Consider the following 13,391-nt stretch of genomic DNA (forward strand, 5'->3'; position numbering starts at 1 on the left):
TACAATTGAACACTGCCCTGGGACAAGGACTTGAACGGGGATAGTTGCAAGTCTGCAACGACAGGTGCAGAGTGGGAGGCATCTTCGCATGTACCATGAACAGGGGTTTGGCATGCACACACTACAGCGGAATAGTCTTTCCTTCCCACTAAATGCACTGGGGAGGGCACAGGTAATGTGTTGGTATGCGCGCTTAATCTTATGTATAAGGCACACCGGGACAAATAGGGGTGGCTTGGGACTGAGTATGGATACCGCGCTGCCGAAGCAGCCATGAGGTAGTGGCCAGCTTCGGCCTCCTCCAAACTAAAAGGCCCCATTTCAAGTGCAAGCTAGTAGTATGGTATTGCAGCCTGGGGGTGGGTGGGTGGCAAGCTGCACACTTACGCTTGCATTCCAAGAAAACAAAGCAGATGCTAACTTCTATCATCATCATCATGCTCCTCACCTTGGCACTCTCAACTCCCCTGATGGAGAAGCCAGGGCCCACCGGAGGAGTCTGGTTCTCTGGTGGGCTCGTCCAATGCTGCCCTAAAGCAGGCCAGGCTAAGAAAAGTGTGTGGGAAGGTGACAGGAGAAATAGGGGCGGCTGGGGACCTTTTATGGACACCCGGCCGCCCCCAGGTGGCTGGGGACCGTGTGCGGACACCCGGCCGCGGGGCGGCTGGGGACCGAGCGTGGACACCCGGCCGCCAGGCAGGTGGGAACTGAGTATGGATACCTCGCTGCCGAAGCACCCATGAGGTAGTGGCCAGCTTCGGCCTCCTCCAAACTAAAAGGCCCCATTTCAAGTGCAAGCTAGCAGTATAGTATTGCAGCCTGCGAGTGGGTGGGTGGTTGGCTGCATATTTGCGCTTACATTGCAAGGAATGGGGGAGGTACAATTGAACACTGCCCTGGGACAAGTCTGCATCTTCTGATGCGGCAAGGATCACTTCTGATGGGCACACTTTTAGGCAGTGACCTATGTGTCAGAGATGCTTCCAGGAGTCTTCCCCATGCTGATCCCATGTCTTTTCAGCACTGTGTGCATGTGTCACACAGCACATGGCCAGATAAGGTTGTAAAATGTTAAAATGACATTTCCCGGTGAATGCATTTGTCACGGTTGAAAGCAATACAAAAGTGCAAATATGCATAATAAATGCTACTTGTGAACATAGCCCAAGGTGTGGAGGAGTATTTTTTATTTTGGTTATTTATTTTACCTTATACACAAGTCTTTACCCTGGAAAGGAACTTCCTTAACATATTTCACAGGAAAGCAGTTTCAGTTTCGTTTTTGAACGTTTTATTGTGAGCCCTTAAAAGTGGCTTAATACATCTGACCACGTTGTTGACAGCAGTGACCTGGGGGTCAGAAATGCTTCCTGAGGCGATCCCCATACTGTCCCCATGTCATTTGAGCACTGTCACTATCGTTTTGGGCACTTGTTAGGCTTTTAAAAGACTGCTGGGGGTGCCGCCGCAAAAATGCTCGGGTCTCCCATAGACTAACATTGGGCTCGTTGCTTGGGTCGAGCACCCGAGTATCACGGCGAGCTCGGCCCGAGCTTCGAGAACCCGAGCATTTTAGTGCTCGCTCAACACAACAGAATACCAGTCTAGGAGCACAGAGTAAACACACACTTCTTGAGCTAAGCTACAATTGGCAGTAATATAAGACAGAGAGCCGGCTAAATAGCAGGGTAAGGTAATCTGAACAGGAGACACCTGGAGGAAGCCCCGGAACACCCTGGCCCTGATTGGACGGCAAAACTGTCACTCTAGACACTGACAGCTCAGCATGCCCCAGCATCCGATTGACGGCTGAGCTGTCCATCACCATACTGAGAGCGCAGCATGCCCCTGTCCTAGATTGGACGGCAGAACTGGTATTCACTGTGTCTAGACACTCAGGAGGAATCATGACATACATCATTTTTTCACTAGTTTTCCCCTCTGCAGGCTCTCTTTCTAATTTTCACTTCTCTCTGAGCTTCTGGGTAGAGACAAGCTGCTATGTTATATCTCCGATACACAACACACACAGACATAAGGGATTCCTGCTCTCTTGTCTCCACATAGCACATGTTCAGAAATGGCCATTATATAGTTGTACTGAGCAGTGCAGCTGTGAATCCTGCCCACCAGGGACATTAAAAAAAACTTACTAGAAAGCAGCAGCACAAGTCTGTGTCTCTCTGTCTCTTTCTAACTTTGCCCCTCCTCCCTTTTTAAGCTGCAATAAGCAGTAACAATCTGAGCTGACAGTAGTATAGTATTTTAGCCATTTTTCAGCGCAAATAATGAGTTTAGGAAGATTGGGGAGGAGAAGTGGCTCATAAGTGGAGACAGAAACTTATTAGATATATTACTTAGTTTCTTAAATTCGCTTGTACTTTTGATTTATGCAAATGAGAGTGACCAAATTAGTCGTAAACTGTTTTTATTTTTCTACTCCAAATCTAGTTACATTCATTATAGTTCCAGTACGCTATCTACACCGCCAATATGATCATAAGTTACAATCATAGAAGCCTGACTGCGGCTTTTTACCTGTCGTATCCTTATGTTACCTCTACAGGTTTCAACGTTCAGTTTGAGCAGTGGAGCAAACCTAATGGCACTATTTAGATATGTATTGAAGATGCAGAGGACGTAGCATTCAAAAGACAGACAAGATCAGTGATTGCTCTTTCCTAACTTTATCCATCAGAAGAGACAGATATCAAGATCAGTCGCTGCCAGTAAGATGCTCAGATATAGTCAGAAATATCACAACGAGAGGAAATGTTTTGCGGTGCTTTATAGGACACGAGACTTTCTCATCACACTGTCGCAGGCACCAGAATTAATGAAAAGTTCTTCTTTATTTCGGTAATATCCAACTCTATCTCTCTGCTATGCTCTTATCAGTGAGATTTAAAGGAGCTTCCAATTTTATCTTTTTTTTTTACCAGATGTGTTTGGGACATCATTTTGTGGAAGTTGCTTAGATATTAATACAGAACGTTAACTCAACCAGTTTTAGATGATGACACACTTTATTTGGACTCACTCACCCATTTACCCTGAGAGATATGTCTATAACCTGTAAGTGATAAATAACAAAGTGCAGAGTCATTAGAGACCTCCATAGTTTTCCGTTTGGTGGTAGGAAGGGCAGGTAGAAAGTAACAGACAAATCCTGCACTACATATGTGGCACCCCAAGGTCTGGTTGCCACAGTGGCAGCAATGTCATGTCTGAGAGCAGGTGGGAGGTTCCCTGGTTGGGGACAATTAGCATGCAGCACCTCCTATCTCAGTCCAGGGAGGGGAGAAACCTGCCCTTTATAAACTGGATCTGGGGCGGGGTTAGAGAGACAGAGTCCAGTGAAGCCAGAGACAAGTTCCAGTCTAGTTCCAGAAACAGGGACAGGTCAGCAGCAGGCTGAGGAGTCACTGTAGGCAGAGGAGGAACACAAGGTCAGGAGGGGAACTAGCAGAGTTCGTCCTGACCAGAGACTTACTAAGCCGGACACTGGAGTCCGAGGCTGTGAGGGTTATAAGCCCAGCAGCAGAAAACCACCACGCAGGGGACTTCTAGTCCTCTGGCCCAAGGAAGCCCGGAGGCTCAGCCACACGAGAGGGACCACTACCGCCCTGGAGGGGTGAGAAGCACGGAAGGCCCGAGTCGCCAGTCATACGGGTGAGAACAACACGGTACACTCAGAGACGTGGGCTACCACTACACTACAGCGGGATAGCCAAGAAAGAGTGAAGTCAGCACGGTAGGCCTACAAACTCCCCCTGACCAGCGGGATTTCCCAGTTGCTCTCAGACTGACCAGGCCTCCATTGTTAACCTGTATTCCGGACGGGTCCTTTAATACCACCAACAGTAAAGACCATGAATTGCATGACAGACTCCGTGTGGTTACTGCTGCTCCCGCGCGCCATCACCACCAACATCCCCATTTACTGCCCTGAGGCTATACTCCTCCTGGGGGGAGTTGTACTACACTCTGCTGCACCCACAACACCAGCCTCAGCGGTCTGCCCTGCAGCGGCGGTTCACCCTGACCGAAATCCACGGGTGGCTTAGTCGGACATTAGAATATAGAGACTGCCATTTAGTTTGACCACACTGAGCCACGGGACCGGGTCACCGCCACGGTGACTACAGCCCCCAGCATCTATAAAAAGGCCCGATTCCGGGTTCCTCACGCGGCCTAGGGGGCGCGTCACATATGGAGGACAGGTAGAGAGTGACAGAACCCACACTACACATGGAGAGCAGGCAGAGAGTGACAGACCCCACACTACACATGGAGGACAGGTAGAGCAACAGACCCCGCACTACACATGAAGGACAGGTAGAGAGTGACAGACCCCGCACTACACATGGAGGACAGGCAGAGAGTGACAGACCCCGCACTACACATGGAGGACAGGCAGAGAGTGACAGACCCCACACAACACATGGAGGACAGGCAGAGAGTGACAGACCTCACACTACACATGGAGGACAGGTAGAGAGTGACAGACCCCGCACTACAAATGGAGGACAGGCAGAGAGTGACAGACCCCACACTACACATGGAGGACAAGTAGAGAATGACAGACCCCACACTGCACATTGAGAAGAGGTAGAGAGTGACAGACCCCACACTTCATATGGAGGACAGGCAGAGAGTGACAGACCACATACTACAAGTGGAGGACAGGTAGAGAGTGACAGACCCCGCACTACACATGAAGGACAGGTAGAGAGTGACAGACCCCGTACTACACATGGAGGACAGGTAGAGAGTGACAGACCCCGTACTACACATGGAGGACAGGTAAACAGTGACAGACCCCACACTACACATGGAGGACAGGTAGAGAGTGACAGACCCCACATTACACATGGAGGACAGGTAGAGAGTGACAGACCCCGCACTACAAATGGAGGACAGGCAGAGAGTGACAGACCCCACACTACACATGGAGGACAGGTAGAGAGTGACAGACCTCACACTACACATGGAGGACAGGTAGAGAGTGACAGACCCCGCACTACAAATGGAGGACAGGCAGAGAGTGACAGACCCCACACTACACATGGAGGACAAGTAGAGAATGACAGACCCCACACTGCACATTGAGAAGAGGTAGAGAGTGACAGACCCCACACTTCATATGGAGGACAGGCAGAGAGTGACAGACCACATACTACAAGTGGAGGACAGGTAGAGAGTGACAGACCCCGCACTACACATGAAGGACAGGTAGAGAGTGACAGACCCCGTACTACACATGGAGGACAGGTAGAGAGTGACAGACCCCGTACTACACATGGAGGACAGGTAAACAGTGACAGACCCCACACTACACATGGAGGACAGGCAGAGAGTGACAGACCTCACACTACACATGGAGGACAGGTAGAGAGTGACAGACCCCGCACTACAAATGGAGGACAGGCAGAGAGTGACATACCCCACACTACACATGGAGGACAAGTAGAGAATGACAGACCCCACACTGCACATTGAGAAGAGGTAGAGAGTGACAGACCCCACACTTCATATGGAGGACAGGCAGAGAGTGACAGACCACATACTACAAGTGGAGGACAGGTAGAGAGTGACAGACCCCGCACTACACATGAAGGACAGGTAGAGAGTGACAGACCCCGTACTACACATGGAGGACAGGTAGAGAGTGACAGACCCCGTACTACACATGGAGGACAGGTAAACAGTGACAGACCCCACACTACACATGGAGGACAGGCAGAGAGTGACAGACCCCGCACTACACATGGAGGACAGGAAGAGAGTGACAGACCCCGCACTACACATGGAGGACAGGTAAACAGTGACAGACCCCACACTACACATGGAGGATAGGTAGAGAGTGACAGACCCCACACTACACATGGAGGACAGGTAGAGCGACAGACCCCGCACTACACATGAAGGACAAGTAGAGAGTGACAGACCCCACACTACATATGGAGGACAGGTAGAGAGTGACAGACCCCACACTACACATGGAGGACAGGTAGAGAGTGACAGACCCCGCACTACACATGAAGGACAGGTAGAGAGTGACAGACCCCATACTACACATGGAGGACAGGTAAACAGTGACAGACCCCACACTACACATGGAGGACAGGTAGAGAGTGACAGACCCCACACTACACATGGAGGACAGGTAGAGAGTGACAGACACCACATTACACATGAAGAACAGGTAGAGAGTGACAAACCCCACACTACATCTGGAGGAGAGGTAGAGAGTGACAGACACCGCATTACACATGAAGGACAGGCAGAGAGTGACAGACCCTGCACTACACATGAAGGACAGGTAGAGAGTGACAGTCTCCGCACTACACATGAAGGACAGGTAGATAGCGACAGACCCCACACTACATATGGAGGACAAGAAGAGAGTGACGGATCCCACACTACACATGCAGGACAGATAGAGAGTGATAGACCCAAACTACACATGGAGGACAGGTAGAGAGTGACAGACCCCGTACTACACATGGAACACTACACATGGAGGACAGGTAGAGAGTGACTGACCCCACATTATACTTGGAGGACAGATAGATAGTGACAGACCCAAACTACACATGGAGGACAGGTAGAGAGTGACAGACCCCGCAATATACATGGAGGAGAGGTAGAGAGTGACAGAGCCTGCACTACACATGCAGGATAGGTAGAGAGTGACAGACCCCGCACTACACATGGAGGACAGAAAGAGAGTGACAGACCCCGTACTACACATGGAGGACAGGTAAACAGTGACAGACCCCACACTACACATGGAGGACAGGCAGAGAGTGACAGACCCCGCACTACACATGGAGGACAGGTAGAGAGTGACAGACCCCGTACTACACATGGAGGACAGGTAGAGAGTGACAGACCCCGTACTACACATGGAGGACAGGTAAACAGTGACAGACCCCACACTACACATGGAGGACAGGTAGAGAGTGACAGACCCCACATTACACATGGAGGACAGGTAGAGAGTGACAGACCCTGCACTACAAATGGAGGACAGGCAGAGAGTGACAGACCCCACACTACACATGGAGGACAGGTAGAGAGTGACAGACCTCACACTACACATGGAGGACAGGTAGAGAGTGACAGACCCCGCACTACAAATGGAGGACAGGCAGAGAGTGACAGACCCCACACTACACATGGAGGACAAGTAGAGAATGACAGACCCCACACTGCACATTGAGAAGAGGTAGAGAGTGACAGACCCCACACTTCATATGGAGGACAGGCAGAGAGTGACAGACCACATACTACAAGTGGAGGACAGGTAGAGAGTGACAGACCCCGCACTACACATGAAGGACAGGTAGAGAGTGACAGACCCCGTACTACACATGGAGGACAGGTAGAGAGTGACAGACCCCGTACTACACATGGAGGACAGGTAAACAGTGACAGACCACACACTACACATGGAGGACAGGCAGAGAGTGACAGACCTCACACTACACATGGAGGACAGGTAGAGAGTGACAGACCCCGCACTACAAATGGAGGACAGGCAGAGAGTGACATACCCCACACTACACATGGAGGACAAGTAGAGAATGACAGACCCCACACTGCACATTGAGAAGAGGTAGAGAGTGACAGACCCCACACTTCATATGGAGGACAGGCAGAGAGTGACAGACCACATACTACAAGTGGAGGACAGGTAGAGAGTGACAGACCCCGCACTACACATGAAGGACAGGTAGAGAGTGACAGACCCCGTACTACACATGGAGGACAGGTAGAGAGTGACAGACCCCGTACTACACATGGAGGACAGGTAAACAGTGACAGACCCCACACTACACATGGAGGACAGGCAGAGAGTGACAGACCCCGCACTACACATGGAGGACAGGAAGAGAGTGACAGACCCCGCACTACACATGGAGGACAGGTAAACAGTGACAGACCCCACACTACACATGGAGGATAGGTAGAGAGTGACAGACCCCACACTACACATGGAGGACAGGTAGAGCGACAGACCCCGCACTACACATGAAGGACAAGTAGAGAGTGACAGACCCCACACTACATATGGAGGACAGGTAGAGAGTGACAGACCCCACACTACACATGGAGGACAGGTAGAGAGTGACAGACCCCGCACTACACATGAAGGACAGGTAGAGAGTGACAGACCCCATACTACACATGGAGGACAGGTAAACAGTGACAGACCCCACACTACACATGGAGGACAGGTAGAGAGTGACAGACCCCACACTACACATGGAGGACAGGTAGAGAGTGACAGACACCACATTACACATGAAGAACAGGTAGAGAGTGACAAACCCCACACTACATCTGGAGGAGAGGTAGAGAGTGACAGACACCGCATTACACATGAAGGACAGGCAGAGAGTGACAGACCCTGCACTACACATGAAGGACAGGTAGAGAGTGACAGTCTCCGCACTACACATGAAGGACAGGTAGATAGCGACAGACCCCGCACTACATATGGAGGACAAGAAGAGAGTGACGGATCCCACACTACACATGCAGGACAGATAGAGAGTGATAGACCCAAACTACACATGGAGGACAGGTAGAGAGTGACAGACCCCGTACTACACATGGAACACTACACATGGAGGACAGGTAGAGAGTGACTGACCCCACATTATACTTGGAGGACAGATAGATAGTGACAGACCCAAACTACACATGGAGGACAGGTAGAGAGTGACAGACCCCGCAATATACATGGAGGAGAGGTAGAGAGTGACAGAGCCTGCACTACACATGCAGGATAGGTAGAGAGTGACAGACCCCGCACTACACATGGAGGACAGAAAGAGAGTGACAGAACCCGCACTGCACATGGAGGATAGGTAGAGAGCGACAGACCCCGCACAACAAATGGAGGAAAGGTAGAGGGTGACAGACCCCGCACTACACAAGGAGGACAGGTAGACAGCGACAGACCCCACACTACACGTGGAGGACAGGTATAGAGTGACAGACCCCACACTACACATGGAGGACAGGTAGAGAGTGACAGAACCCACACTACACATGGAGAGCAGGCAGAGAGTGACAGACCCCACACTACACATGGAGGACAGGCAGAGCGACAGACCCCGCACTACACATGAAGGACAGGTAGAGAGTGACAGACCCCGCACTAAACATGGAGGACAGGCAGAGAGTGACAGACCCCGCACTACACATGGAGGACAGGCAGAGAGTGACAGACCCCACACTACACATGGAGGACAGGCAGAGAGTGACAGACCTCACACTACACATGGAGGACAGGTAGAGAGTGACAGACCCCGCACTACAAATGGAGGACAGGCAGAGAGTGACAGACCCCACACTACACATGGAGGACAAGTAGAGAATGACAGACCCCGCACTACACATTGAGAACAGGTAGAGAGTGACAGACCCCGCACTTCATATGGAGGACAGGTAGAGAGTGACAGACCCCATACTACAAGTGGAGGACAGGTAGAGAGTGACAGACCCCGCACTACACATGAAGGACAGGTAGAGAGTGACAGACCCCGTACTACACATGGAGGACAGGTAAACAGTGACAGACCCCACACTACACATGGAGGACAGGTAGAGAGTGACAGACCCCACACTACACATGGAGGACAGGTAGATCGACAGACCCCGCACTACACATGAAGGACAGGTAGAGAGTGACAGACCCCGCACTACATATGGAGGACAGGTAGAGAGTGACAGACCCCACACTACACATGGAGGACAGGTAGAGAGTGACAGACCCCGCACTACACATGAAGGACAGGTAGAGAGTGACAGACCCCGTACTACACATGGAGGACAGGTAAACAGTGACAGACCCCACACTACACATGGAGGACAGGTAGAGATTGACAGACCCCACACTACACATGGAGGACAGGTAGAGCGATAGACCCCGCACTACACATGAAGGACAGGTAGAGAGTGACAGACCCCACACTACACATGGAGGACAGGCAGAGAGTGACAGACCCCGCACTACAAATGGAGGACAGGCAGAGAGTGACAGACCTCACACTACAAATGGAGGTCAGGCAGTGAGTGACAGACCCCACACTACACATGGAGGACAAGTAGAGAATGACAGACCCCGCACTACCCATTGAGTACAGGTAGAGAGTGACAGACCCCCCACTTCATATGGAGGACAAGTAGAGAGTGACAGACCCCATACTACAATTGGAGGACAGGTAGAGAGTGACAGACCCCGCACTACACATGGAGGACAAGTAGAGAGTGACAGACCCTGCACTACACATGGAGGACAGGTAGAAAGTGACAGACCCAACACTACACATGGAGGACAGGTAGAGAGTGACAAACCCCGCACTACACATGGAGGACAGGTAGAGAGAGACAGACCTCACACTACACAAGGAGGACAGGTAGAGAGTGATAGACCCCACACTACACATGGAGGACAGGTAGAGAGTGACAGACCCCGCACTACACATGAAGGACAGGTAGAGAGTGACAGACCCCGTACTACACATGGAGGACAGGTAAACAGTGACAGACCCCACACTACACATGGAGGACAGGTAGAGAGTGACAGACCCCACACTACACATGGAGGACAGGTAGAGAGTGACAGACCCCGCACTATACATGGAGGACAGGTAAACAGTGACAGACCCCAAACTACACAAGAAGGACAGGTAGAGAGTGACAGACCCCGCACTACATATGGAGGAGAGATAGAGAGTGACAGACACCACATTACACATGAAGAACAGGTAGAGAGTGACAAACCCAGCACTACATATGGAGGAGAGGTAGAGAGTGACAGACACCGCATTACACATGAAGGACAGGTAGAGAGTGACAGATCCCGCACTACACATGAACGACAGGTAGAGAGTGACAGTCCCCGCACTACACATGAAGGACAGGTAGAGAGGGACAGACCCCGCACTACATATGGAGGATAAGGAGAGAGTGACAGATCCCACACTACACATGCAGGACAGATAGAGAGTGATAGACCCAAACTACACATGGAGGACAGGTAGAGAGTGACAGACCCCACAATACACATGGAGGACAGGTAGAGAGTGACAGACCCCACATTATACTTGGAGGACAGAAAGAGAGTGACAGAACCCGCACTGCACATGGAGGATAGGTAGAGAGCGACAGACCCCCCACTTCATATGGAGGACAAGTAGAGAGTGACAGACCCCATACTACAAGTGGAGGACAGGTAGAGAGTGACAGACCCCGCACTACAAATGGAGGACAAGTAGAGAGTGACAGACCCTGCACTACACAGGGAGGACAGGTAGAAAGTGACAGACCCTACACTACACATGGAGGACAGGTAGAGAGTGACAAACCCCGCACTACACATGGAGGACAGGTAGAGAGAGACAGACCTCACACTACACAAGGAGGACAGGTAGAGAGTGATAGACCCCACATTACACATGGAGGACAGGTAGAGAGTGACAGACCCCGCACTACACATGAAGGACAGGTAGAGAGTGACAGACCCCGTACTACACATGGAGGACAGGTAAACAGTGACAGACCCCACACTACACATGGAGGACAGGTAGAGAGTGACAGACCCCACACTACACATGGAGGACAGGTAGAGAATGACAGACCCCGCACTATACATGGAGGACAGGTAAACAGTGACAGACCCCAAACTACACAAGAAGGACAGGTAGAGAGTGACAGACCCCGCACTCCATATGGAGGAGAGAAAGAGAGTGACAGACACCACATTACACATGAAGAACAGGTAGAGAGTGACAAACCCCGCACTACATATGGAGGAGAGGTAGAGAGTGACAGGCACCGCATTACACATGAAGGACAGGTAGAGAGTGACAGATCCCGCACTACACATGGAGGACAGGTAGAGAGTGACAGTCCCCACACTACACATGAAGGACAGGTAGAGAGGGACAGACCCCGCACTACATATGGAGGACAAGGAGAGAGTGACAGATCCCACACTACACATGCAGGACAGATAGAGAGTGATAGACCCAAACTACACATGGAGGACAGGTAGAGAGTGACAGACCCCACAATACACATGGAGGACAGGTAGAGAGTGACAGACCCCACATTATACTTGGAGGACAGATAGAAAGTGACAGACCCAAACTATGCATGGAGGACAGGTAGAAAGTGACAGACCCCGCAATATACATGGAGGAGACTTAGAGAGTGACAGACCCTGCACTACACATGGAGGATAGGTAGAGAGTGACAGACCCCGCACTACACATGGAGGACAGAAAGAGAGTGACCGAACCCGCACTGCACATGGAGGATAGGTAGAGAGCGACAGACCCCGCACAACACATGGAGGAAAGGTAGAGGGTGACAGACCCCGCACTACACATGGAGGACAGGTAGACAGCGACAGACCCCACACTAGACGTGGAGGACAGGTATAGAGTGACAGACCCCGCACCACACATGGAGGACAGGTAGAGAGTGACTGACTCCACACTACACATGGAAGACAGATAGAGAGTGACAGACCCAACATTATACATGGAGGACAAGTAGAGAGTGATATACTCTGCACTACACATGGAGGACAGGTAGAAAGTGACATACCCCACACTACACATGGAGGACATTTAGAGAGTGACAGACCCCACACTACACATGGAGGACAGGTAGAGAGTGACAGACTCCACACTACACATGGAGGACAGGTAGAGAGTGCCAGACTCCAGACTACACATGGAGGACATTTAGAGAGTGACAGACCCCACACTACACATGGACGACAGCTAGAGAGTGACAGAACCCACACTACACATGGAGGACAGGAAGAGAGTAACAGACCCCTCACTACACATGGAAGACAGGTAGAGAGTAACAGACCTCGCACTACACATGGAGGACAGGTAGAGAGTGACTGGCGGCACACTACACGTGGAGGACAGATAGAGAGTGACAGACCCCGCACAACACATGGAGGACAGGTAGAGAGTGACAGAACCCACACTAGACATGGAGGACAGGTAGAGAGTGACAGACCCTGCGCTACACATGGAGGACAGGTAGAGAGTGACAGACCCCACACTACACATGGAAGACGTGTAGAGAGTGAGAGACCCCACACTACACATGGAGGACAGGTAGAGAGTGACAGACCCTGCACTACACATGGAGGACAGGTAGAGAGTGACAGACCCTGCACTACACATGGAGGACAGGTAGAGAGTGACAGACCCCACACTACACCTGGAGGACGTGAAGAGAGTGAGAGACCCCACACTACACATGGAGGACAGGTAGAGAGTGACAGACCCCGCACTACACATGGAGGACAGGAAGAGAGTGACACACCTTGCTCTACACATGGA

The sequence above is a fragment of the Phyllobates terribilis genome, unplaced genomic scaffold (assembly GCF_046119375.1).
Source record: "Phyllobates terribilis strain yellow unplaced genomic scaffold, ASM4611937v1 Scaffold_12__6_contigs__length_324123572, whole genome shotgun sequence".
Taxonomy (NCBI): domain Eukaryota; kingdom Metazoa; phylum Chordata; class Amphibia; order Anura; family Dendrobatidae; genus Phyllobates; species Phyllobates terribilis.